Source organism: Diorhabda carinulata, chromosome Y, assembly GCF_026250575.1.
Source record: "Diorhabda carinulata isolate Delta chromosome Y, icDioCari1.1, whole genome shotgun sequence".
Taxonomy (NCBI): Eukaryota; Metazoa; Arthropoda; class Insecta; order Coleoptera; family Chrysomelidae; genus Diorhabda; species Diorhabda carinulata.
In genome coordinates this window covers 502,160-528,352 of record NC_079473.1, presented here as the reverse complement: position 1 = coordinate 528,352, position 26,193 = coordinate 502,160, and positions in this window count along the sequence as shown.

The window sequence follows — 26,193 nt, the reverse complement described above, 5'->3', positions numbered from 1 at the left end:
GTTTTCGAGGTATAACCAGATGCAACTGCCAATTTCGTTGGCAGTCTTCTTGGACTTTAGCTCATACATAGTGAAGTTATACACGTTTAATTTGGACACGTAATAAAAGGCTGATGATTCTCTTTGAGGGCAAGGCAGGGAAGCTTGTAGATCAAAAACGGTCACAATTTTATCTAATCCTTTATCTGTATGTTTTTCTAATCGAGCCATCTCCTTTTCTCTTAAATGTTCTTGGTAATTAGTATTTGATATTATTTGATATTATTTCATCCAAACATTCTATGCTAGATAAAACAAAAGCATAAACGATTACAGTTACATAGCAATTTTACATAGCTTATATTTTTTCATAAACATTCTCGCCAAAATTATTTTCTTGATCTTTGTTTAGATCAATTGTGGGAAATATTGTGTATTAACCAAATTTAGTAAGAATTAGAGCCAGATTCTTATTGATTTTTAATAATATTACGATGTATAAATAAATATTTTTGAAACGTACTATGCATCCAGATAATAAACAAATAAATTGTAAAATTTGACAACATTGAGGTTTACTGTAAGTTGGCTTCAATTATATTCAAACATGCCAGCTGGGTTCATCTTTTTTATTCATTCAAGATCAAAGTAAACCAAAGTTTCAATGAAAGGAACTTCGTAATTCATTATAATGATAGGAACGGAAATGGTATCTAGTTGGAAAAATTACTTATGTTTAAGTTTTTATACGTGAAGATTAGGTGAATATAGTTTAAGTTATGAAGTAAATTTTGACAAAAAAGGTATATTTTTCATTAAATATTGATTCTTATAGTAGGTATGTACAATTATTTTGCACATTTTGTACACCTTTGATTGATGTCAGAGGTTTGAACTTAATATACCTATACGTACTTGTGTATTTTAAAATGCTCACGTACACACCACAATGTTTTATTTTGATGAATATAATTTAAACAAGCTAAATGCTTTTAAGATGTTGGCAAGTATTTGATTATCTTTTTTAATAACAAGTATAGGCACTACACCAATACTGGAAGTAGTTTACAAATAATTTATTATTAGTAAGTGAAGACTCACATAGTGAAGTAAAAAAGTAAATTGGTGAAATGAAAGTAATATTTGGTGGAAAATAGTAATATTTTAGCTGAATAAGTCAGTTATAGTAAATATATTAAGGTTAATAAAGTCGTTATTAATATTAAATTAATTAATTTCTATGGCCTTTTCTGTTCTGAATGGTAACCAACAAACTAATGTACCCAGAAGAGAAAATACTAAACATCCCAAATCCGTAAGTCACGAAATGATGTTACCAATTCCGAATCGACTACTCTTCAAACCCAAGTAATCTCGCATCATTCAGAAGTACAAAGGAAGTGCCTTTTCAAGGACGAAAATTCGGGTGTGACGTATGGAAATCATATCAGTTATTATTTTCAAACCACGTAATTTTCCTTTAGGAACTTTGATCGGTAAAGTAGCGAAATTCCATATAGAAAAAAAAAATTATTCAAAACGTCTGTGCGTCGTTTCCACTCGAGATTCTTTTTCTATTACTTTTTACGTTCCGTCTCGAGTGGTAAGTGTACATGGTCATTAAGTCTCGCCGAGGGTCGAAATATGATGAAGTAATTGATACTATACTTAACAAAATGGAAAAATGACAATTGAAAAAATATTAATGATATATGAGGTTTCTAAATTAGTTCATAATTCAGAAATAAAATGCGACAGTTTCTGGTATATAAATTCAAAGACAAAGGTCTTAAAGAACTTGTCGTAACGAACTTTGAGTTAAAATTATAAAATGCGATGGACATCCTTTATATTAGCATCTAATTGAAGTCTTTAGTGTTAATTTCTTCAAGTATTACCAGAATTTCACTTCTCAATCGAAATATTTTGATACAATTTATATCATATATAGATTTTTTTCGTATACGAAGTTTTATTGTCAATAACTTTGTCATTATCGTTTGTAATTTTATAATTGATTTTCAAAACTATACAATGACAACGACGTTTGTCTCCTTTTGAATATACGAATAGGTCCTGTTAATTGTATTTAGTGCACTAGCAGGGTACATGGATGTGCACATAGCTTCTCAACTCAGATACAGAATATTCAGGAAAAACGAGTCAACATTTGTCCATACTTTTTTTCTTTGCATCTACAACTTTTCTTGAAATAGGGTGTCCAGTAAAAATCGTCGTCTTGTGTTCTTAGTGTCTGTTTATGGAAAAAAACCTTGTTTGTCCCACCAAATCCTATATGTACCCAAAAAAGACTGTTCGTTTTTAGTATGGAACTAGAAAAATCTAGTCTTTATGAACGCGTTAGACCTCTTACTACTGACTACTATCATCGAATAAATCAAATCTGGTTTCGTCCAAAAAAGGATAATTAGTTTAGATCTAAAATCTGGTGCTCGCGTTCTATAGCCAAGCTTCTGAGAAGTATTCTGGGTATATTTGATGGTGTCCTACATCGGTTCCAGCAAGTTTAGGTGATTTGGATCATTATTTTTATAATACTATCCATTAATGGGTGTTTGCGTTGAATTTTTTTTATTATTTCGTCTGTATTAACAATTTTATATCGTGTAGGTAGGTCCGTTGTTTGATATTTTGCAACCGAGACATTTTTCTTTGAAAATAGATATTCTGGACACTTATTTTTATGTATTCACCTGAAAATAGACGATATTTAAGTCGTCTTGTGTTCTTAGTGTCTGTTAATGGAGAACAATCTTGTTTGTTCCACCAAATGCTATCTGTACCCAAAAAAAGACTATTCCTCTTTAGTATGGAAAGACGTTTTTTGGAAAAATCTTGTCTTTCTGAACGCGTTAGACCTCTCCAAACTACTATCATCGAATAAAACAAATCTGGTTTCGTTCAAAAAAGGATAATTCGTTTAGAGCTATAATCCAGTGTCTGTGTTTTACAGGCAAGCTCCTGGGAAGTATCTTGGGAGTTAATGGTATCAATTAGGATAATGTTTAAGTCTTCTTGCTTTCCTAGTAAGGCGAGAAGACTTTTCCTCAATGGATAACCATTATCAATATTATTGAAGATTTTTCAAAAGCCAAACATTGATGAAATCTATGCTATAATATCTGATGTTTGAATTTACGAAAATAGACGTTCGGTGGTCCGAGTAGTTTTAAAATTTGAGTTGTTTTCATGTGATAAACAAAATAAACAGCGACATTTGCTGCATATACATCAAATAAATTATGTCTTCTTTTACATCCGTCTGCTCTTTGAAATAATATCGACTAAAGCACACGCTATTAATTAAAATGGTGTCATGCCGAATTTGAGATTGAAAGACATTCGCTTAGTCTAATGACGTCCTCGACGCCGCCCGTCTCCGCCGCCGAAGAAGTCCCTAATTTTTTTTTTCGTTTTAACCTAGACATCCGACTGTTGATAGTGAGAACTCCAATGTCGAAACGGTTGATTGTGCAAACTTGATTATTATACGAGGTTTCTTACAAAAGTTCTCATAGATATTTGGAGAATCGGAGGTTAAAAATTAAACTCGTAGATTGAATTATTTTACAATTTTCTTATTTTATTGTGCGACCATTAAAAACCACTTGGAAGCTTAATTCTGTAGAATAAACTAAGGTCTCGTAATATATGTCCATTCCGGTCAGAAATACCGAGCTCGAGTCTACAACTGCTTTTCTATATTTAACAACGACCGTCTGCCGTTTTTTATCCTTTTTCTTTTTGCCATCATTCTAGGTTATTATGTCCCATAAAACGTTAAACTCATTCGAAATAATAATCTCCATGTTTATTAGAGACGAAAAGCACAACGGGTGGTAGAGAGAGCTGCATAATCTCGACGTATTTATATATATTCCCTTAAGGGCTCACAGAGGTATTATCTTTATATTTTTCCGTATTTTGTGCTTTGCCATAACTTTTCTACGTCGGAATAGATGAATTGGTAGTTTAACAATGTTTGTATGTGTTTTTTTTGGTTGTTTTTTACGATACAATATGATCAATTAGATTACGTAAAATTTATTTAACGAATTTTTCGAAAACTATTACTACTTGGGGATAAAAATGTCATCGAAAAATAAGTAACGAAAATGTTAGTCTCGTCAAATCCTAACAACGTCCACAAACTCATTGTCTATAAAAGAAACAAAATTTTTCTATCTTTTTATTGGGGTGGTTTACTCCCCTTGAGGTTTTTGCTGCAGTTTTTTTTTGGTCCTGTCTTCTCCTTCAATTCGATTTCTACAGGTATTTCCTCATCTGTCTTTGTTTCTAACTCATAGACCATAGAGGTATCTATTATTCTTCTTACAAATTCTCATTATGTGTCTCGCCAAATTTAATCTTTTCTATACCTCACATTTTCTCCTCCCAGTTCTTCCTCTATTTCTTTATTTTTTTGCAATCTTCTTCTTCTTTTTTATGTATGACGGTTGTTTCCACGGCGTACGCAATCTTAATAATTGTCAACAGCTTTTTGTTGCGACTAATGCGTCTTAGTACTTCGTCGTTGGTGATTCAGTCAGTCCAAGGTGTCTTCAAGATGCGTCTATAGAGCCGTGTCTCAAATTGTTTGATCGTTTGAGCTATCCAGGTGAAAATTTCTTTTTCTACAGAAGGACTGACCACAAATAACATTCCATGAATCCTATTCAGACGTCTAGGTTTAGATTTATGTTTGCAAACATTGACAAATACTTTTCGAACCATTTGATCTTGATTTTTTCATCTACAGTTTCAAATGCGTATTTCTGTGTCCCTATTCAATATACAGACGATGTGATGTAATCAGAGAAACTGAAACTGCAGTTCTAGGACTTTAGGAAAGTAGGACTTATAAACTAGCGGGAAAAAAACGAAAAACAGGAAGTTGTTGAAGGAAATGATCGAGGATTTTAATGTAATTATAATATTGAAGATAGATTCGACGTTTATGTGTGGATTTCGATTCAAATTTGTTTTTTTTTGTCTTCCAATTACCTGGAACCGCGTATGTTAATATAATGGACCTGATAATGCCCCTTTTCTTACATTTGCATTGTGCAAATACGGCAAATTTATGCATTAAATTTGCTCTCTTCTATTCAGAAGTTCCCTCATTTTTCAACATTTTACACAAATATTCTTTCGTTTCCTAAAAATAATTCTTAACACTCAAAGTGATTTGCGAAATCTAAATTTGTATTTACATTAGTTACTTTTATTTTGAGGAAATCCATTTATTTTTATTAGCATTTTTAGACCGCGCAATCCGATTCAAACAGTGTCTAATTGAATCTGACACCGCTCAGACGTATAAAAAAGAAGAAGGATATTTCGAGGTTATAATAAGTATGTTGGATACAAATAATCAATTGTAATAAATAAAATGTTTTTTTGAGGTTAAGTTAGTTAAATTTGACATCAACGTCGTTCGTATGTCAAATATTGATATAAATTGAAAACCGATATGTCTAGATTGAGAAAAGAGAAGCGTTGCTTTTGCGATGCAATTAAACCGGGTCCTTTGAGTTATAAACGCAAAATTATGGAAAATTTGAGAAATGAGACACCCGCTACGGATAGTAATAACGATTGTAGTAGCATCCCAACGAGTTCGAGCGCTAGAGATAATTCTAAACCAACACACGAAGCTACCAAAGAAGAAAACATCAAACATCGAAGAATGAAGAGATTTAAAATGCAATCGGACGGTGTTATTACATCTATTAATTGCGGTACGTCTGAAGATAATGAGTTTTCTTATAAAAAAGACAATGTTAAGGATAAAACTAAGAATAGCGAAAGAGTTTTGTTAATTGAAGCACAAAATGTAGATATTCAGAATCATTATTATACAATTTCTTAAACTATTACGATTATTCGTATTTACTACCAACTCCGGGAGTTTCTTTTCCAGCCTTTTTCAAGGTAAGTTCATCCTCAAACTTACTCTTATTTACCGATACTTTCCATTTGTACCTAACCATAGTTATTAACCTCTAGTTTCTCACCCCTTTTCTTTCCAAATCAATCTTCACATCATCTAATATCTTTAGATCATTATTCTCGATCATCCAACTTTTATTTTCATTCTTTTCTTTCATTGTTTCTAACATAAATGTAACATAAACTTTTGACTTTAAACAGCCCCTCAAAAAAAATTCGCAGCAGTTAAATTTGGTGACTTATAACCTATTTCGAATTTTCCAAAACTTGAAAAAAACTCGTGGGGGTACATGATAGATTTTTGCTCAAAATTACATTATAACAGACTACGAAAATATTTTTCGTACGGATGTTTGGTACAATAAACTCTATTTGTAGAAAAATCTGCGGGACTTTGAGCCGTAAGGGATTTTAAATTATTATAAATGTAATAACGAGGGAAATTATTGGTTTTTGTATGCACAACTCCGCGCGCGATTTCCCAGGTAGCTGTGTCAGAAATATACGTGACCACAAAACTGCATTTTCCAACTATCATATCGCTTGTCCAGTTCAAGACTGGTTTATTTCAAAAAAAGCGATTTCTCAGGAGAGCTGATTAAAGTTTATGCTTTTCTCCTCAATTGATATCCGATGATTGCATTATCCGAATTTTTTAAATTTTGCACGAATCATCACAATAAAAGTACCCCTCTATAGATTTACAGAGGTTTTCCCCTCTCTCTATACTATTTTTTTTATGAGTAATTATGAGCAAAACTCCAAGATGATCCTATCTTGCACCGAAATATTTCAGGTTTTTATGGATAACTCCAGTTATTAATCATTCAAAAGCTGTTTATTTTTTATGAAACAAGTACAAAAATAAGAACAAAAGTGTAAAACATAATAAATATCTTCATGAATTCAAAAATCCTTGAGACTAGTGAGACATTTTTAGTGAAAAAAAGTCATGAGTCTTCATTCTCAGTGGTAACTACGTCTTTCTTCAGACTAGGTAGGCACTCTTATCACAAATTGTAGACAAAAAAACATTTTCATTATTTTAAGATAATCACAGCTTATTACAAAATATGACTTTGTACAATAAATGCATGTAAAACTTTATATCTAGATACTACAAAAAGAGAAAAAAAATACTGTGCCAATTCGTTTCTTACTGAAGGAACTCAACAATACAATTACTTGGAAAAAAATGCATGTAAATACTTTTACAACTAGATACTTAAAAAAAGAGAGAAAAAAATACTGGGCTAATTCGTTTCCTATTGTAGGAAATCAACAATACAATTGCTTTGGAAAAAAATGAAAATAATAATAACAGTATAAAATAACAAAAATTGTAGGAAAACCAAGGAAGCGATTAGTTTGCACCTTTTATAAATTTTTGTAAAACTCTTTGTAACACAGAGGCATGACAGCTACACCAGTGGTTTTTTTCTGGAAAAGAGAAAGTAATGCTTCTTTTTTTTTATTAGTGATGCTCGACTTTCTTGTATAGGCCTTGGAGAGTGTTACAGTTGGAGTGAAACTGAAACTGCAAGAAGCAGATGAACTGCTTCGACGTTTCTTGTTCTGGTTTGCTATGTTGATAGATTTGAAATCTTGCTGAGAGAATGATGTTTTATATCGAAAAAATCCAGGCTCATCTTTGTGGGTCTCAATCACACAGATATCAGCGATTGGTACCTTAACACCGTCTTCATTGAACAAAGCGTCCTTTATTGTCAAGCCAGCTGTTTGCTGGAGGTGTCTTCTTTGCTTGTGAGATGATAGAAATATAATTTTCTGGGACGTAGATAGGTGAGGCTTTTCTATATTTCTTTATAGCCCGTTCTATAACAGAGTGAACATTGTCGCCCTCGTTTTGATTGTGTCCAGTTACTAGGAATTTGTGCGCTATAGATCTGATATTTTTAAGCTCCCAAGTGGCAAACATGAACAGGGCAAAAATAAACCGGTTTTTTTGCTGACCTCCGCAGTTATCACTGTAAAAAATGACATCAACTGGGGTATTGACAGTTCTGTTTAGGTTTTCGAGGTATAACCAGATGCAACTGCCAATTTCGTTGGCACCCCGTTTTGCTTGGCCTTCATGCCACATGTAACAATATGTCTTCTTGGACTTTAGCTCATACATAGTGAAGTTATACACGTTTATTTTGGACACGTAATAAAAGGCTGATGATTCTCCTTGAGGGCAAGGCAGGGAAGTTTGTAGATCAAAAACGGTCACAATTTTATCTAATCCTTTATCTGTATCCTTTTCTAATCGAGCCATCTACTTTTCTCTCAAATGCTCTTGGTAATTATCTTCGAGCTGTGCTTTCTCAGATTCAGAGGCGTTCAGGTAGCCAAAAACAAAAATTACACTGATCTTTTTTAGGGCGGTGGAAAGCAATGTTGAACTCGGTGTTGAATATGAAGACGTACATTGAATACTTAACGAATGGCTGGCTTGCCTCTTTCTGGACCTCGACATAATCACGATGCAGATCTGTAATAGACTTTCCTCCTTCAATGTACTCCTTTTTACTATTCGATCGGCAGTAGTGGCTTTCGAGCCGAGGTATGGAGTTGATGTGATTTTGTACACCTTCCTTCATCTCAGGTGGAAGAGTGGGTTGCTTATGGTGTTTTCTCTTTGGTCTGATTCAAAAATACCACCAATGTTGGATTTTTCTTTTCTTATAGCAGTGTTGAGAGCTCGAGCACTGATATTGAGAGTGGCCAAGAAGAAGATCTTGCATACACGTATTTTTTTCTTATCAATAGTAAAATAAAATACTTTGTTAAGGGCTCTTGGTGTTTTATCTAATCGGCCGTAACGGTATCGGGGGTTGACTTCAGAAAGACAACTGTTTAAGAACGCTCTTTGCAAATGGATATTCGAGAGGTTCCAGTATTTAGTAAAAATTTCTATGCGCGTTTCCTCGCTTTTGTTGGCTGCACAATGAAAGCGACATTTAGTTTCATTGCACGGTGGATGTACCTTCCTGGCTTCCCTCAACTTGACGAATTTTTCTTTGGAGCCATCAGGATTTTGCCGCACTCCAAATGATTCGTAACTTCTTCCAGATATCTCCATAATAGATCACTTACCAAGAACAATATTACTAAAAATTTCAGTGTTAAAGAGGGCTATCTCAGGTTGTCTCCAATAATTTCTGGAAATTTAAGAGCTAAAGAGGGCTATCTCAAGTTGGCTCTTCCTTGAAGAGGATAATCTAGAGGGAAATAAGTTAATTTACCAATCAAAATAGAGCCATTATCATAATAGTTCAGTTTTGTACTAAAGATTGATATGAAAAAGTTACTTACTGTCGGTTTATCACATAATAACCCACTATTGCACATTAGAACTCCACTCTCTCTATGTGTGGCAAGGATCAAAACTGAAATGATTCACTCTTGCACTGCCCCCCCTCCACAAATCAAAGATGGCCCACTTACATGCACTTCATCTAGGGGTGATCCACTAAGTTTTTTAAGAAACGGTCTTACACAGAGTTAGTAGAGGCAATTTGAAGATAATTCATGCAAAAAACTGAAAATCGCTTTATTTTGAGTTAGACCAGTCTTGAACTGGACAAGCGATATGTTAAGTTAAGGAATCAATCCGATGAGTTTTAAACACGAAAAAAAAAAGGATTATGATAGAGTGTCGTGATAAACTCCACTTTAGTAATGAAAATAATGAATTGTGATTTTCTGCATTAGAAGATAATCTGTAAAAAATACATCGAGGGAAAAAGAAGACATGTACTAACAAAATTAAAAGGAGTAACAGAAAGAGACATATTCAAAATTATACTTATCTACAATTATTCTACATATCTCATAACAGTAAAGGGTGACACAGAGTTGAAAAGCTAAGAACAAATGTGGAAAACATTGAGAAATACGGTCCCCTCAAAATTCTTTATACATATAATTAATATTAATTAGATACCTTCCATACAACAGCTGTAACCCTACATTTTGATGTTTAGGTCTTTTTTTGAGAAGAATAATGTTCCCTTTTCGTTCTCTCAACGTTTTTGCTTCTATTAGAATGATATGATAACAACATACTTTCAACTGGTTGTTGAGGTGCTAAAAAAATAAAACATAAGTGTGTGGATATGTCTCGGTGGAAACTGCATTACCTCACCCAATTCAAACAAAAATGTTTCTTGAATATTCAACAACTCTAAATACCTTTGACATGGTGTACAATAAACCATTAAGTGGCATTACAATGTATTCGCTAAGCTAAATTTACACTCAACTGTCATATGCATACAGGACTTTTCAGGAAAATTCTTCATTTTTCATTCAGTTGCACAATGAAAGCGACATTTAGTTTCATTGCACGGTGGCTGTACCTTCCTGGCTTCCCTCAACTTGACGAATTTTTCTTTGGAGCCATCAGGATTTTGCCGCACTCCAAATGATTCGTAACTTCTTCCAGATATCTCCATAATAGATCACTTACCAAGAACAATATTACTAAAAATTTCAGTGTTAAAGAGGGCTATCTCAGGTTGTCTCCAATAATTTCTGGAAATTTAAGAGCTAAAGAGGGCTATCTCAAGTTGGCTCTTCCTTGAAGAGGATAATCTAGAGGGAAATAAGTTAATTTACCAATCAAAATAGAGCCATTATCATAATAGTTCAGTTTTGTACTAAAGATTGATATGAAAAAGTTACTTACTGTCGGTTTATCACATAATAACCCACTATTGCACATTAGAACTCCACTCTCTCTATGTGTGGCAAGGATCACTCTTGCACAGCCCCCCCTCCACAAATCAAAGATGGCCCACTTACATGCACTTCATCTAGGGGTGATCCACTAAGTTTTTTAAGAAACGGTCTTACACAGAGTTAGTAGAGGCAATTTGAAGATAATTCATGCAAAAAACTGAAAATCGCTTTATTTTGAGTTGGACCAGTCTTGAACTGGACAAGCGATATGTTAAGTTAAGGAATCAATCCGATGAGTTTTAAACACGAAAAAAAAAAGGATTATGATAGAGTGTCGTGATAAACTCCACTTTAGTAATGAAAATAATGAATTGTGATTTTCTGCATTAGAAGATAATCTGTAAAAAATACATCGAGGGAAAAAGAAGACATGTACTAACAAAATTAAAAGGAGTAACAGAAAGAGACATATTCAAAATTATACTTATCTACAATTATTCTACATATCTCATAACAGTAAAGGGTGACACAGAGTTGAAAAGCTAAGAACAAATGTGGAAAACATTGAGAAATACGGTCCCCTCAAAATTCTTTATACATATAATTAATATTAATTAGATACCTTCCATACAACAGCTGTAACCCTACATTTTGATGTTTAGGTCTTTTTTTGAGAAGAATAATGTTCCCTTTTCGTTCTCTCAACGTTTTTGCTTCTATTAGAATGATATGATAACAACATACTTTCAACTGGTTGTTGAGGTGCTAAAAAAATAAAACATAAGTGTGTGGATATGTCTCGGTGGAAACTGCATTACCTCACCCAATTCAAACAAAAATGTTTCTTGAATATTCAACAACTCTAAATACCTTTGACATGGTGTACAATAAACCATTAAGTGGCATTACAATGTATTCGCTAAGCTAAATTTACACTCAACTGTCATATGCATACAGGACTTTTCAGGAAAATTCTTCATTTTTCATTCAGTTGCACAATGAAAGCGACATTTAGTTTCATTGCACGGTGGCTGTACCTTCCTGGCTTCCCTCAACTTGACGAATTTTTCTTTGGAGCCATCAGGATTTTGCCGCACTCCAAATGATTCGTAACTTCTTCCAGATATCTCCATAATAGATCACTTACCAAGAACAATATTACTAAAAATTTCAGTGTTAAAGAGGGCTATCTCAGGTTGTCTCCAATAATTTCTGGAAATTTAAGAGCTAAAGAGGGCTATCTCAAGTTGGCTCTTCCTTGAAGAGGATAATCTAGAGGGAAATAAGTTAATTTACCAATCAAAATAGAGCCATTATCATAATAGTTCAGTTTTGTACTAAAGATTGATATGAAAAAGTTACTTACTGTCGGTTTATCACATAATAACCCACTATTGCACATTAGAACTCCACTCTCTCTATGTGTGGCAAGGATCACTCTTGCACAGCCCCCCCTCCACAAATCAAAGATGGCCCACTTACATGCACTCCATCTAGGGATGATCCACTAAGTTTTTTAAGAAACGGTCTTACACAGAGTTAGTAGAGGCAATTTGAAGATAATTCATGCAAAAAACTGAAAATCGCTTTATTTTGAGTTAGACCAGTCTTGAACTGGACAAGCGATATGTTAATAATCATGTCGAAGCTGCGATCAAAGCACTGCTACTAAAAGATATAAAAACGGAACTAAAATTTTGCATATACCTCGTAGTATTCAAAGCCTCGTGATATTTCTGACAATTCCGGTATTAAGTTTAATCACAAATTCAATCGGATGAAGATTTAAATTAATTAAATTTTAAGTCTTAAACTGGTATTTGTTTAAACGTAATAGCACCCCAAAAGCCGTTGGGTTATAAAACGACGACGCGCAGTCATTACCATTTTTAAATTACCCAATCAAAAAAAAAAAAGAATTAAATAGTTGACGTTTCTTGAACAGAAACGATTTTTCAAATTTCAAAAATTAATTATTCAAAACTACGAACTTTTGATTTGAGGTTAACTCAATAATTAAATCACCCCGCGTTGTTCAAAACGTACCGTTTTGATACTGAATTCGAGCTTATGACGTTATTAATCTTTATTTTTGATAATGAGGACAGTTGAGCTTTTGTACTGTACAATTTATCTCGAAATAATGATTGAAATTGTACTTTTAATTAATTAGAGAGAATCCAAAGGAGCTGATATCAGATCTCATCCGAGTTTGTGTGTAGTTTTGCCCGTTTCTCCAAGGATATATTCAAAAGAGAATTCTCTCGTGTTTCAATACGAAATTGTTTGTAATGCAAATTCAGTTTTATTATAAAATTTCGTTTCTATATACGTGTATTATAATCAATTTTAATCTCAAGACTTCCTCGAAGAGCTCCATAATAAAAGCATCTTATTGTTCCCCATATGGGATTTTACGATGTGTCCAGTATAGGCCCAGACTTGGACCAAGTGTCCTAAACTTGGTGGGACTGTGATTTAAACCCGGTTGGGATAACGTATAACTATCATTTATGTATCCCAATAAAGTTGGGATAAAGTATAACCATCATTTATGTATCCCAATAAAGTTGGGCTAAAGTAAAACTATCATTTGTGTATCCCCAGAAAGTTGAGCTAACGTATAACTATCATTTATGTATCCTCATAAAGTTGAGCTAAAGTATAACTATCCCAATAAAGTTGGGCTAAAGTATAACTATCATTTATGTATCCCCAGGAAGTTGGGCTAAAGTATTACTATTATTTATGTATCCCAATAAAGTTGGGCTAACGTTTTTAATAAAGTTTTTTTTGAGAGTTATTCACTACGCATAACATATTGTGGTGTTTTATTCTAATATGATTGGAGGATTTCAGTGGGGGCTATGGGACACCCAAAACGTTTTACTTTCTTTGGTTGTTGTTGATTTATGTATGTCAAACGATTTGACCATACATTCCTCAATTTTTTTTCTTTGGTTCAACTTTTTTTATTTCTTTTTTATTTACTCAATGAGTCTTTCTCGCGCGTTTTCAGTTTGTGGTTTAACGAAATGGGTCATGTGGATATTTTTTCATTGTATTTTCAACTAAACACTGTCCCAGTTCTACCAGAAGATTACGTAGTTTAGGAGTTATTCCCGTCGCCACGGCCGTTTAAGGGGATCATCTTCATCGGAAAACCGTAAAATAGCCGCATTACAACGAAGTCCTGTATCACCTTCCAGACCATTTCCGTTTTATCGTAAGATATATGGAATATGCGTCAGAAAGTAACTTTTTTTTAACTCTTTCAATTTGGACTCGCAGAATATGTTACCAATAAAACGATTGTCGATGTGATTACGAAAATAAATATATTGTATGAAAGGAATATAAAACGACGATTGTTATAATGATAATCCACTGAAATGTTTACCTGCAGTTTTTGAAGACGACAACATAGTTATATAAATGCGAATCAATCAGTGTATTTGTGAATGTTGTCGATTTAACTGAGGAAGCTTTACAAAGTCTTCTTCAAGATCAAAAATCCATAGTGATTATACGAGGTCCAGATTCGAACAACTTTATTCAACAAAATCTCCACCTAGAGCACTTTTTCCAAGACTTATTCGACAGGTAGAGTTTCACAGAACTTCAAGACAGTTTTATTTAGAACATGGTTCTGTTTTGTAGTTAAAACTTTCATTCATTCGACGTAGAGGTGGTTTTCCTTTGGTTTTGTAACAATTTTGATATATTCTTCTTTGAAACCAATTGGTGAGTCGATTGCTTATCACTTTTTGAAAAGAGAAATCACTAATTGAGTCGCTTTGCGTGACTGTTCAGTGGTTTACGTTCATTTTTCAAATATGACGAAGATACGAACGAAATTTTTAATAACATGATGACTGTTTTATCATTTTCGAGTGTCGTTTCAGATCTGAATGTTATATGCAAATCAATATTATACCCCGTATGGATATTGGGGATATTATTTCAATTTTCATATTTATGCATGCGAACTTTTTCTTTAACAAAACATTGAAGTATCTATTGAAAGAAAACCAAATAAATATCTACGTAGGGCAATAACTAACTGAATTAACAAATAGAGAATCGTGTAGATATGCCCAAATACAAATTACATATCGTTGATTATTCATACATAATAATAATTTCGCCTAAAGGATAGAGGAACATGTCCGCCGCAAAGCTGCGGTTCGTTTTAATACTTTCCAGCCCTGTGGGCTCCGGTAGTTGCTATGCATAGATAACGTCCCCCCATAGATATAACGAATAAACATGGACGTCGTTAAATAATTATTTACTAAATTTGTATAAACACATTCCATAATCGGAAATATTTCCGATTATCAATTTCGACACCTCATGGATTTTATAAATTTATAGGTAAAATAAATATTGTTCACGGTGGGTTCAAGAAGTAATTTTGAATTAAAGTTCAAGCGATCATTTGTTAGCGGTACCTACTCTCTGTATTTATCATCAGTTAATGAGATTCGTCTTTAGAAACTTTGTTTTCCAAAAAACAAACTATAATTTGTCTTTGGGAGTTGCCATTTAAAAAAAAACACAATTCTTCTTTAGAAACTTATTTTTTTAAGAAAAAACTGACATTTGTATTAACGAACATTCTTTTTGAAAACCAAAAACATTTGAACAATTATGAACCAAAATTAGTATTTAGAATATTCCGTTTTTGGAAAAACAAACCAAAATTTGTATTTAGACACTTTATTTAAAAAAAATAGACATTTGTCTTAAGAGACTTTCTGTTTCATTAGAAACCAAAATTTGTTTAAACAAACCTCATTTTTCCAAAAATAAGATGAGATTCGTCTTAAGAAATTTTGTTTTTCGAAAAGTAAACCAAAATTTCCCTTCGGGTATTGCCATTTCGATAGAAAACAAAATTCGTATTTAGAAATTTCTGTTTATGGAAAAACAAACCAAATGTTGTGTTTAGAAACTTTATTTTTCAAAAAAAAAAATAGACATTTGTCTTAAGACACTTTCTGTTTCAATTAGAAACCAAAATTTGTTTGTACAAATTTCATTTCTCCAAAAATAAGATGAGATTAGTCTTTACAAACTTTGTTTTTTGAAAAGCAAACCAAAATTTGCCTTCGGGAATTGCCATTTCGATAAAAAACAAAATTCGTCTTTAGAAACTTTGTTTTTCGAAAACAAAAAAATATTATCACAAGAGACTTTCTTTTGCAATTAGAAAGCATATTCAGAAACTTCAAAAATAAACCGACGTTTGTTTTCCAGAACTGTCGTATTCGAAAAAACAAACGAAATTTGTTTATAGAAACCGTTTTTTCCAAAAATAAATTTTCTGTTATCATAAAAAAATGTTGGTGGATGTTTTATTTAGATAGACAGACAAACCAACGAATTGATTAAATAAAGTTTGTAAAAAGAAAAATTTCTAGGAACCAGAAATAAGTGGACTTAGGGAGAGATACATAACGTCTAAGGAAAATAAGATCCGAGATTATTTTATATATCAAACAATACATGTGAACGCCCATTTTCAAAATAGAATAATTTCCACTATTTAATCAACAATAATTGTATTCAACGATCTAATTTAATGAGTTACAACAAAATTACTCTGTAACACAGTTTATAAACTCGACTAGGAGGTTCACCTTTTGTTTTCCATTTCCAACTTTTTTCCCTCCACGCTTTTATTTATTAAGGAGGATGAATTAATAAAAACGTATACAAAGTAAAGTTTTACAAACCGTTAGAACTTCATTTACATCCTGGAAAAAAAAGACATAAAATATCCCCCAAAATAAAATACGTTGCGAAAAATATTCCGAATAAAAAAATTCTCAACGAGGCCGTTTTAGAGAAATTTCAGTGTAGTGGGTGCTCACACAAGTACCTAGCCTGACCTAAATATGGCGGTAGTTATTTGAAAAATATTAGAAAGTACACAATCTATACAAAACTTTTATTTGAAAGGCGTTAGCCTAAATAATATGAAAGTTGAACTGAATTCTACGAAGGGCGAGATTGCTAGTTCGTTATAAACAGTAAAATATTGTGTAGCAAAGTTTATACGAGACCGTACGACTTTCGAAGACCAAATGTTTCAATATTGAAGACTCGATCGTGATGGTATTGATATTTTACTGTAGATTTTAGTTAGTAGATTGATTTACTTTAATTTTTAATTTAGTTAAAATCCGAAAGATAAATAAAAAGCCGACAGTTTTCTTTGCGGAGTAATGTTCCACAATTTCTACTAAACTGGTAAGACTAACGAACAATATAAATCAGCTTAACGTCGTGGCATTAATCTAAACGCCAGAAGGGATTAAATTTTGGACTAAATTGGTATACCTTTCAAACGGTTGGGATTTTTGAGTCCTTATTTCACACTTGACCGGAAGAAAGATGTGAATAATTGCTTAGGAAAAACTTTTTTCTTATATTTCAAGCCACATTTTCTGGAAATTCGAATTTCATTGCGTAATGTAACGCTTTGGCATATCTTGACAATCAAAACGATTACCACTTGAATATTCGATCATAATCGATTATTATTTAATCGTAACTAATCGATTTTTAGCCAATTACGTTTCTCAATTCGTAAAACTTAATATTAATTTAATTTAATTCAATACTCAAACTTTCTATTGGATATTGTTTGTTTTATTAGGGATTCGTGATGTTTTTTTATGACTTCTTGAAATTTAAAATATCCGTTTTATACGGATTATTATACTGTTTATACGAAATGTAGAAGTTTATTTCGTGATAAAGAGTACTGCCTGGGGTTTATTCATAAAAAGTAGTGGCTATATAACCAAACAGACTGAATACATTGTTCACGCCGATATAGATTGACGCTCGTTTCGATAACCAAGTTATATCATCTTCAGAAACTGAAGATAAACTGTGTATTCTAAGTGCATTTAAGCCCTCGAAAGCTCCTGCATAGATATCTGATTTTTCGAAATCTTTGTCTGACTTTTGTATATGTTAATATTTAATTTCTTATTTTTTAGACCTTTTAATATGTTTATACTTCTAAATTTTCTTGATTTTTGGAGTCTTTTGTTTTAAAAAACGTCAAATTTTTATTTGTATTTCAAAAATTACGAAAAAAAAACGGAATAGGCCTAGAATCAAGAAGAAGAAGAAAATTCAATGAAATAATGTCGAAAAATAGACAAAAAGAATACTAAATATGTAATTGTTATTGAAAATTTAATAAAAGGAAGTCTAGAAACAAAAATATACAAAAACAAAAAAAAGTAACGTGTAAGTCTTACATTAAACGGAGTCAAAGAAAAATATTTAACAGTGTAATATTTATTTTAAAAAATGGTAGTTTCGTTGTTGTTGAGTTCCAACCTAAAATTTGCTGTGTACGTTTTTTTTGTTGACGTGAAATATTTTTTTATGGTGCATGCGCGCTTTTTTGCACTTATTTTTTACGACTCTTTTTCAATTAGAGTTTATTGGTTCGTGTTTATGTATCCATCTTTTTATAGCGAGAGGAATAAATATGCATTTTTTGCAAATTGATCATCGTAATTTTGATTAATTAAAAATGTAATAACAAAACTCGTTTACATTTTATCAACATAAGAAATCCAAAAATGATAATGTATAAATTAATATTGATATAGTTTCCGCGTCCTGATCAAACCCTGTATAACAGAGTTATTTGATAGATACTTGAGTTTCGTGATACGGCAACACTGATGTGAATATATGAAATCTGTCATTGTCATCATAAAGTTTGACATTTGTAATGACGATCGTGTTGTTTACTACGATTTTCGACGTAGATTAAACTAATGTTGAAGAATTCGGTGATGAAACCCAATCTCGCGGACGTTGTTATGAACCCACGTTTCATCTATAACATAAAACGGTTTTATTTCTGTTAAACGCTCGATGGAAACATTTTCGCGTCGATGGTTTTGTTTCAATGTGCGCAAACGCGGCATCCATCTTGTACTCAACTTTCTAATGTCAAAATTTTCAGTTAAAACACGATGTACATGTCGAGTATGTTTGCTATGAATAAACCACAGAAAAATGTTGAAAAACTCATCAATTTAATCGAAAGATATATTCGAAAGACTATGGTAGAAACGGTCTAGAAACGCAAAACGCATCTAAATAGAAAAAGAACAAATAATAGTCAAAACAAATAAAAATTTAAGCGATTTTTTATCAAATTGCAGCGTTTTGTTAGTTTAAGTTGAATGAAATTCATAATTTTATCATATCTCGTATACGAATGAAAATTTTCTAAATCTGTTGATTGCATTTTAGATTTTAAACCATGCAAAACATTTAAAAAAGAATAATTTTTTTTTCGTAATATCAACAATTAAAAAGTAAGAGTAGGTAATTTTTAATTTGTTACATGTTTCTCAGTGTACTTTTATATAAAACATGGAAATTCGTAATAAAAGTTGCAGACGGTGGTAAAATGAAGCTGTTAAAGTAACGACGATGTTCAGAAACTATAATTTTGTATAATGTTCAAAAAACAACAACTTATATATATTTAAATAAATTTATTCATACAATTTAACAAATTAAAGTTAGTTATTTGAAAAAATGATTGTTAATAATAACAGTATGAGCTCTAATAGTAACTATCCCAACATCATCTAAATTTTCGGAATCATTGTCTGGTTTTTCTTCACGATTAGAAGTATTGACAGCGTCTTCATCGAAAGCTACTTTTAGTTGAGGTATTATCGTATCTTCGTTATCGTTTTCAATAATAGTAACCAGTTTGAGATCCTGTTTAGATCTAGAAAGTTCGCTTAACATAATAGATACCTTCAAATCTTCAAAGCTTCTTTCAACGAATCTTGGTGGTACTCGAGGTAATTTCTCCAAAAATACAATGGGGAATGTACATTCCGGTTGCGTGGAAGTATCGCTTGTTCTTCTTCTCAATATATTCATGTTTATTATTATAATAAACGATTCAGTAATTATGACAGATGTCAAAACAGATCTGTCAATTTTGATATATAAACTGTCAATTATTGTTTTAGAACTAGATATTAGAATGTGGGTTTTTACGTAAAAAATCAAACATAAATTTTGAGTATATGGAAAAAAATTTTGAAATAAAAGTTATAGATCTTTTAATTTTTTACAACTTTGTCATTTAACTTTTTTTTATTAGACTTCTTTAAGACTGCAAGAAATCGAGATAAACGATTTTTCATCGAACTATTATTTTTTTTTTGTTTAAAAAATTCTTCTTCTTTTGATGCTTACCCATTAATTGATGTTCGCGACCACATTTTTCATGGCTTCTCTATCTCTAGCGGTATGGATCAATGTCTGAATATCTTATATACTTGTCCACCTCCTCACGTTCCGCAACCATGACATCCTCTTCCGTCCCAATCCTCTCTTACCTCAATCTTGCCCTCGACTATCAGCTGGAGGAATTGATATTTATGGCCTCGCATTATATGGTCAAGATATGCAATCTTTCGTTTCTTCACGATGTTAAAGAGTTCACGGTCTTTATTGATACGCCTGAGAATATCCTCATTCCTCACTTTGGCAGTCCATGGTATCTTCAGGATTCTACGATATACCCACATTTCGAATGCATCTAATTTGTTGATGTTTTTCACCTAAGTGTCCAACCCTCCATCCCGTAAAGAAGCACTGACCATGGACCATGGATGTACTTCGAGCTTGTTCAATTCGGCATTTTATTTCACCGACCGACCACCATTCTTCATATAGCCATGTTCCTAGATATTTGAATTTTTCTACCCGTTCTATAGGTTTTCCATTATATGTTACTCTAGATATTCTAAACGTATTCGCTTCCCTAGTGATAATCATCATCAGTTTTTTTGATGTTGAATCCCATGTTTTGGCTATGTCCGCCTACTATATTAATTAGTTGTTGTAGGTCATCTATATTATCTGTAATCAGTACTGTGTCATCGGCGTAACGTATATTGTTGACCCCGACTCCATTGACTTTGGTTCCAATGTCTCTAGCTTCAAGTGACTCTCGAAAGATGGCTTCAGAGTATATATTAAACAGGAGCGGCGACAATATACAACCTTGACGTACTCCTCTGCGAATCCGAACTTGCTCAGTTAGACCATGATTTACTTTAACTTGCGCTTTTTGGTGCCAGGACAGATTTTCGATACAACGAATGTCTTTTTCGTCCAAATCCAATTTTTTAAGGAGCTGCATAAGTTTGTGATGTTGAACTTTATCGAAAGCTTTTTCTTAGTCTATGAAGCATAGACAAACATTTTTTCTTTGGTCATAGCAGTTCTGTACAAGGACCTGTGTTGCGATTAAAGCCTCTCTTGTACTTAACTCCTGTCTAAATCCAAATTGCGAGTCGCTTATATTATTATCACATTATCTATATAATCTCTGATGTATTATTCTTAGGAATATTTTTAGGGAGTGGCTCATAAGGCTAATTAGCCTATGATCTTCACACTTTCGTGCGTTCGATTTTTTTGGGATAGGATTAAAAACCGAAGATAGCCAGGTTCAGGGTAATGACCAGTATCATATATCTTGTTGAACAGCTTGTGAAGCACTACTCTAATGCCCCTTTCGTCCAGTAGTTTCAGTATTTCTGATGGTATTTCATCTGGACCAGCTGCTTTATAGTTTTTAGCGACTAGTACAGCCTTTTCTATCTCTTCTTTGGTAATAGAAGATCCAGTTAGACATTCTTCTGCATCGAGTTCTCTGGTCTGGTCTGGTCTATTGTCGTCAATAAGTTTTTCTACATAGTCTTCCAATATTCTGTATTTCTCATGATCTTCTATAACTATCTGGTTGTCCTGGTTGGTTATTATACCCAGACTTCGTTTTTTAAATATACCAGCGGCTTCCTTTAATCATTTATGGATGTTGAAATCATCGTGTCTTCGTTGCAGTTGTTCTATTTCGTTGCACTCGTTTTTAAGCCATTCTTTTTTTGCAACTCTAATTTTTGATCTTATGAATCTCTGTAAGTCTCTGTACTTATTTATGTCCTTTTTTAGTTTTCTACGCTCATCCTTTAAGAGCAAAATTTCATCGGTCATCCATTTTTCTTTTTTATTTCTAGTTTTGAATCCTAGAACACTTTGTGAGGTATTTCTTAAAACACTTGCTATTTCTACCCATGATTTTGACGGGTCGTCCTCTTCGACCGTGAACTCTAACTTCTGTATCTGAGAGTTTAATCGGTTCGTTAATACAGATTTAATGGTTGGACTATGCAGTTTATCTAGTGCTATTGTACGTCTTGGTGCTTCCTTTTTAGCCTTTGAAAGGGATATTTTTATGCCGGCAGATGTGGATATATCAGCTCCAGGATATGTGCATGCCGTTTTTACTGAAGAAGCAAATCTGGAGTTTATAAGGATGTAATCTATCTGGTTACGGGTAACGTTCTCTGGTTGGTCTCTTGGTGATTTCCAGGTATATAGGCGGCGAGGGTGATGTTGGTACCATGTGTTGGTTTATGTCATATGTTCTTCTTGACAGAATTGCAATTTAGCTCTAAATTTTATTAAAGCCGTACGATCGGAGTAAGGGACGAAGTCTACGACATATTTTATCAGGTTTTTGGATATTATCATTCCTACCCCTTTTCTGTGATTTCTGTCCTGATTTCCTGAATAATAGAAGACACCATTTTCGACAGGACATATTCCAGAGTCGGGCCACCAAGTTTCTGCAACTCCGAGAATATCTATCCTGAGGCGAGATTTGCCAATTTCCCAGCTTCGAAAAGGCTTTGGGTATTCCAAGTTCCAATTTTTAAAGTTGTACGTAAGTTTAGTCTTTCTTCTAAGACATTCAAGTCAGTCCCCCCCGGAGATCCGATCGGGGGACTATTTCAGACTCAGGAAAATTTTGCTCGAATGTATCCATGTGGTTGTCTTGGGAAAAATACACTAGGTGGTTTCCCGTTGCCTTCCTAGTTTTGCTTCAACCGCTCCTAACCTGGAGAACAGACGTTGTTTGCAGCCGCCCACTCTGGGTCAGACGCTGCGTGGGAATCTTCTTAGTTTCACCTTCATCACTTCGAGACCTTACCGGCATGGGTGGCCCTACCGAACTAAATTTAAACTGTCTATTTATCAAGGTCGTTCATGTAACAGCTGCGAGAATTAGTTCTTATTTTGCAAAACATTTTGGTAGTTTCAAATCTTCCGCCTGGCTGTGGGCGTGACTTGAGGAAGCATGTCACATTCGAATGCACATCGCTTTACTATAATTGTATATGCCTTTTACAAATTCTTGTTGAGTTCATGACTCACTCATGTTCGTGCCTTTTTGCTGTTACGTCTTCGATTAGTTGCCTTTAAGTGTTTATTATCTGTTTTACAAATGGATGATTTGATGGCAATGCCACCACTATCATCTCCTAAAAAAAGGGTGCAAAGGCATCTGTCATTAGAGGAGAAAATAATGATTACAAATGTCTTCAAGGCAAATCTGCTACAAAGCCCAAGCAAGACTAAATCTCAACACGTTGAATTTGTAGCTATGGCAACGGGTAAGTAATCAATGCAATTAGTCTACCGCATGTAAATTAATTCAGTAATAAAGGAGTAGTTTGAGTTACCGTGTTATTTTAAATATATAGATGAGCACATGGCTTAATATTACGTTATTATTTTAGGTTCAAGTAATGCATCAGTATATAGAGTCCTTAAAGAACAAAAGGAAAACATTTTGACGGAACCTAAAGAATATTCTAGACCAAAGCCCATATTGGATAATATAAATAACGAACAGAAGGCGGCGATTAGAAGAATCGTACATTCTGTTTTCTTAATCAACGAATTGTGAACTGTCCAAAAAATAATGATGGCTATTGAACGGCATGAAGACTTGCCGACCTTAAAGAAAACTTTACTCGAATATTTTGTTCATTGCAGTTTCAAGGGCCGTTCTAGGAACTGTGTTTTGAAAGAAAAAATAAACGAAATAATTAATTGGACAAGAAGATTTCTAAGGGATATTAAAAAATTCGAGGAGGAAGGAAGAAAAATATATTATCTTGACGGGACTTGGGTGAATGCCGGTCACACAGTGAACAAAGTATGGACTGATACTACAGTCTTAAGTGCACGAGATGCATTTATCCGTGGCCTTTCAACGTTCTTAAAAAACCCGACGGGCAAAGGACAAAGATTAATAATCTTACATATTGGCTCCGAAAATGGTTGTGTAGAGAATGGTCTAGGTATGTTTCAATCCAAGAAAACGGGTGACTATCGTGAGGAAATGAACTCAGATAGGTTCGAGGGTTGGTTTAAGGGAATTTTAAATAAACTTGAGGACGGATCAGTCATTGTAATGGACAATGTATCCTACCATTCCAGAAAATTAGACCAATGTCCCACAAGTTCCACAAGAAAAGCGGACATACAACTGTGGTTAAGGGAACGAAATATTAATTTTGAAAACAATATGGTGCGGGCAGAACTATTGGCATTGGTTAAAGAGAATCGGCCATTAGTCCAAAGATATGTCTTTGATGAGATGGCCAAAGAGAAAAATGAAATTGTTTTACGTTTTCCACCTTACCATTGTGAATTCAACCCAATTGAACTCATATGGGCACAAATCAAGGGTGAGGTGGCAAGGAAAAACACAATATTTAAAATTAGTGATGTCCAAACTTTATTTACTAAAGCTTTAAATAATGTTACCCAAACCAATTGGAGTAAGGCAATCCAATATGTCCGCTTTTTTCGAAATAAAATGTGGGACATTGATAATTTAATGGAAAAACAAGTGGAACCTTTAATAATAAATTTAAGAGCTGATTCGTCCTCGTCGGAATCAGATTCCGATTTAGATTAAAATAAAAATTCATCCGCCCTTATATCCCTCTCAACCACCTTTTTTGAAAACAAAGAATTTATTCAGGAAAGGACCTTGTGTTGTTTATAAAGATTATTATTATTATTTATATCGTTTTGTACGAATTTACTTTATAACCTTTGATACGTATTTGAATAAAACATATAGCACGACATTTCTTTCTTAGATATTATTTTACAGTATTAGGTACCCTTACATTTTTATTTAATATACCATAAATTTGAAAAACTGTCTAGCTATTTAAGGTTAGGGAAAATAAAATTACGGTTAAAATAATAATTATATATATTAATAGATACTTTTAAAAAAATCAAGGCAACGTGTGAAATATGTAGGTATAACATTTAGTAGTTAACTATGTGAACGAAAATTTTAATGTATGAATGCTATGCAATTGATAAACAAAAGTATTATTTATATAATATGATATTAAAATAAAGTATTTAAAATTCAAATAGAAATGTTAGTTTGAAAAAAGCATTTAAAATTCAATTCAAATTTGCCACTAAATGCCTTTTACTGTTGTGTATGGTGTGATTCAGGCTTACAATTTCTCTCTCGTGCACTATGCACGTGATTAGTCTCTGTAATGAGCGGCCATACTACAGATCGTGTCAAAACACACCACAAAAATGAACGATCCTTATATATTGAATCTGAATGTAAGAAAAAAGACTTGGACCAAATAATATCTCTCGTGTTTCATAAAAATTTGTTCAATTAGGAAAACTATCATCGGATTTTCCTCCTAAAAGCTTTTTCGTGTTTACGTTTTGTCATTTTGCAATGAATTTATGAATGCTTTTCCGTGATTTTTTAAAATAAAATTTTTACCACAATTCCGTTCTACTTTTTACACCCTAATATGACAAATATAAACCCCATCAGTTAGCTATTAAAGCAATGAACGTTATCAAATTTATGTTTTCAATATGAAGATTGATTATTTTTGTTTTCCTGTGTAAATGCGAAATTTACTAAATTCTACAACAACACGCACCATATTGCTTTCAAATTAAAATGGTTTATCATAAAAATCATGGTGTAATAGAGTCAAGGTGTGTTCTCGCGCACGACCAATGAAAAAACCTTCTAAAACGCCACCTTATTGGAAATGCAGCCAATCACAAGACTGCGCGGATTTAGATGTTGGATGCTATGATGACACAATTACATTCATTTATTGTTTGTTTGTTTTTTTTTCACGTCAATCAATGTTTGATTTAAGAAAATATAAAATTTGAGTTTGAGCTAAATAATTTAAAATAATATAACTGTCTAGGTTATTATTTACAAAACAACAATATTATGATTGCATGGGAATATGGCGGTGTTTCGGAAGTGCGTAGAAATTGTTATACATATAAAATATAGTTTTTCTATTTTCTTCTACTGATTTATAGACGGCGCTAGTCGAATTCACATCACGATATTCAAAGGAGATATAATGCAATATACGACGAGTTATTAGCCAGGAAAGTAGTTGGTTTCTTTCATGAAAAACGTCTGAATACATTTTAACGTTAAACTGATACAAAATTACGAAGTTAATAATAAAAATTGACGAACCAAATAACTGTAATTGTCAAATTGTAGGAAAGATATTAAAACATTGTATAAAACGATGTACAAATTGTAAACATTCTTTTGTTGCTGTAGATGACCGGCACCCAGAT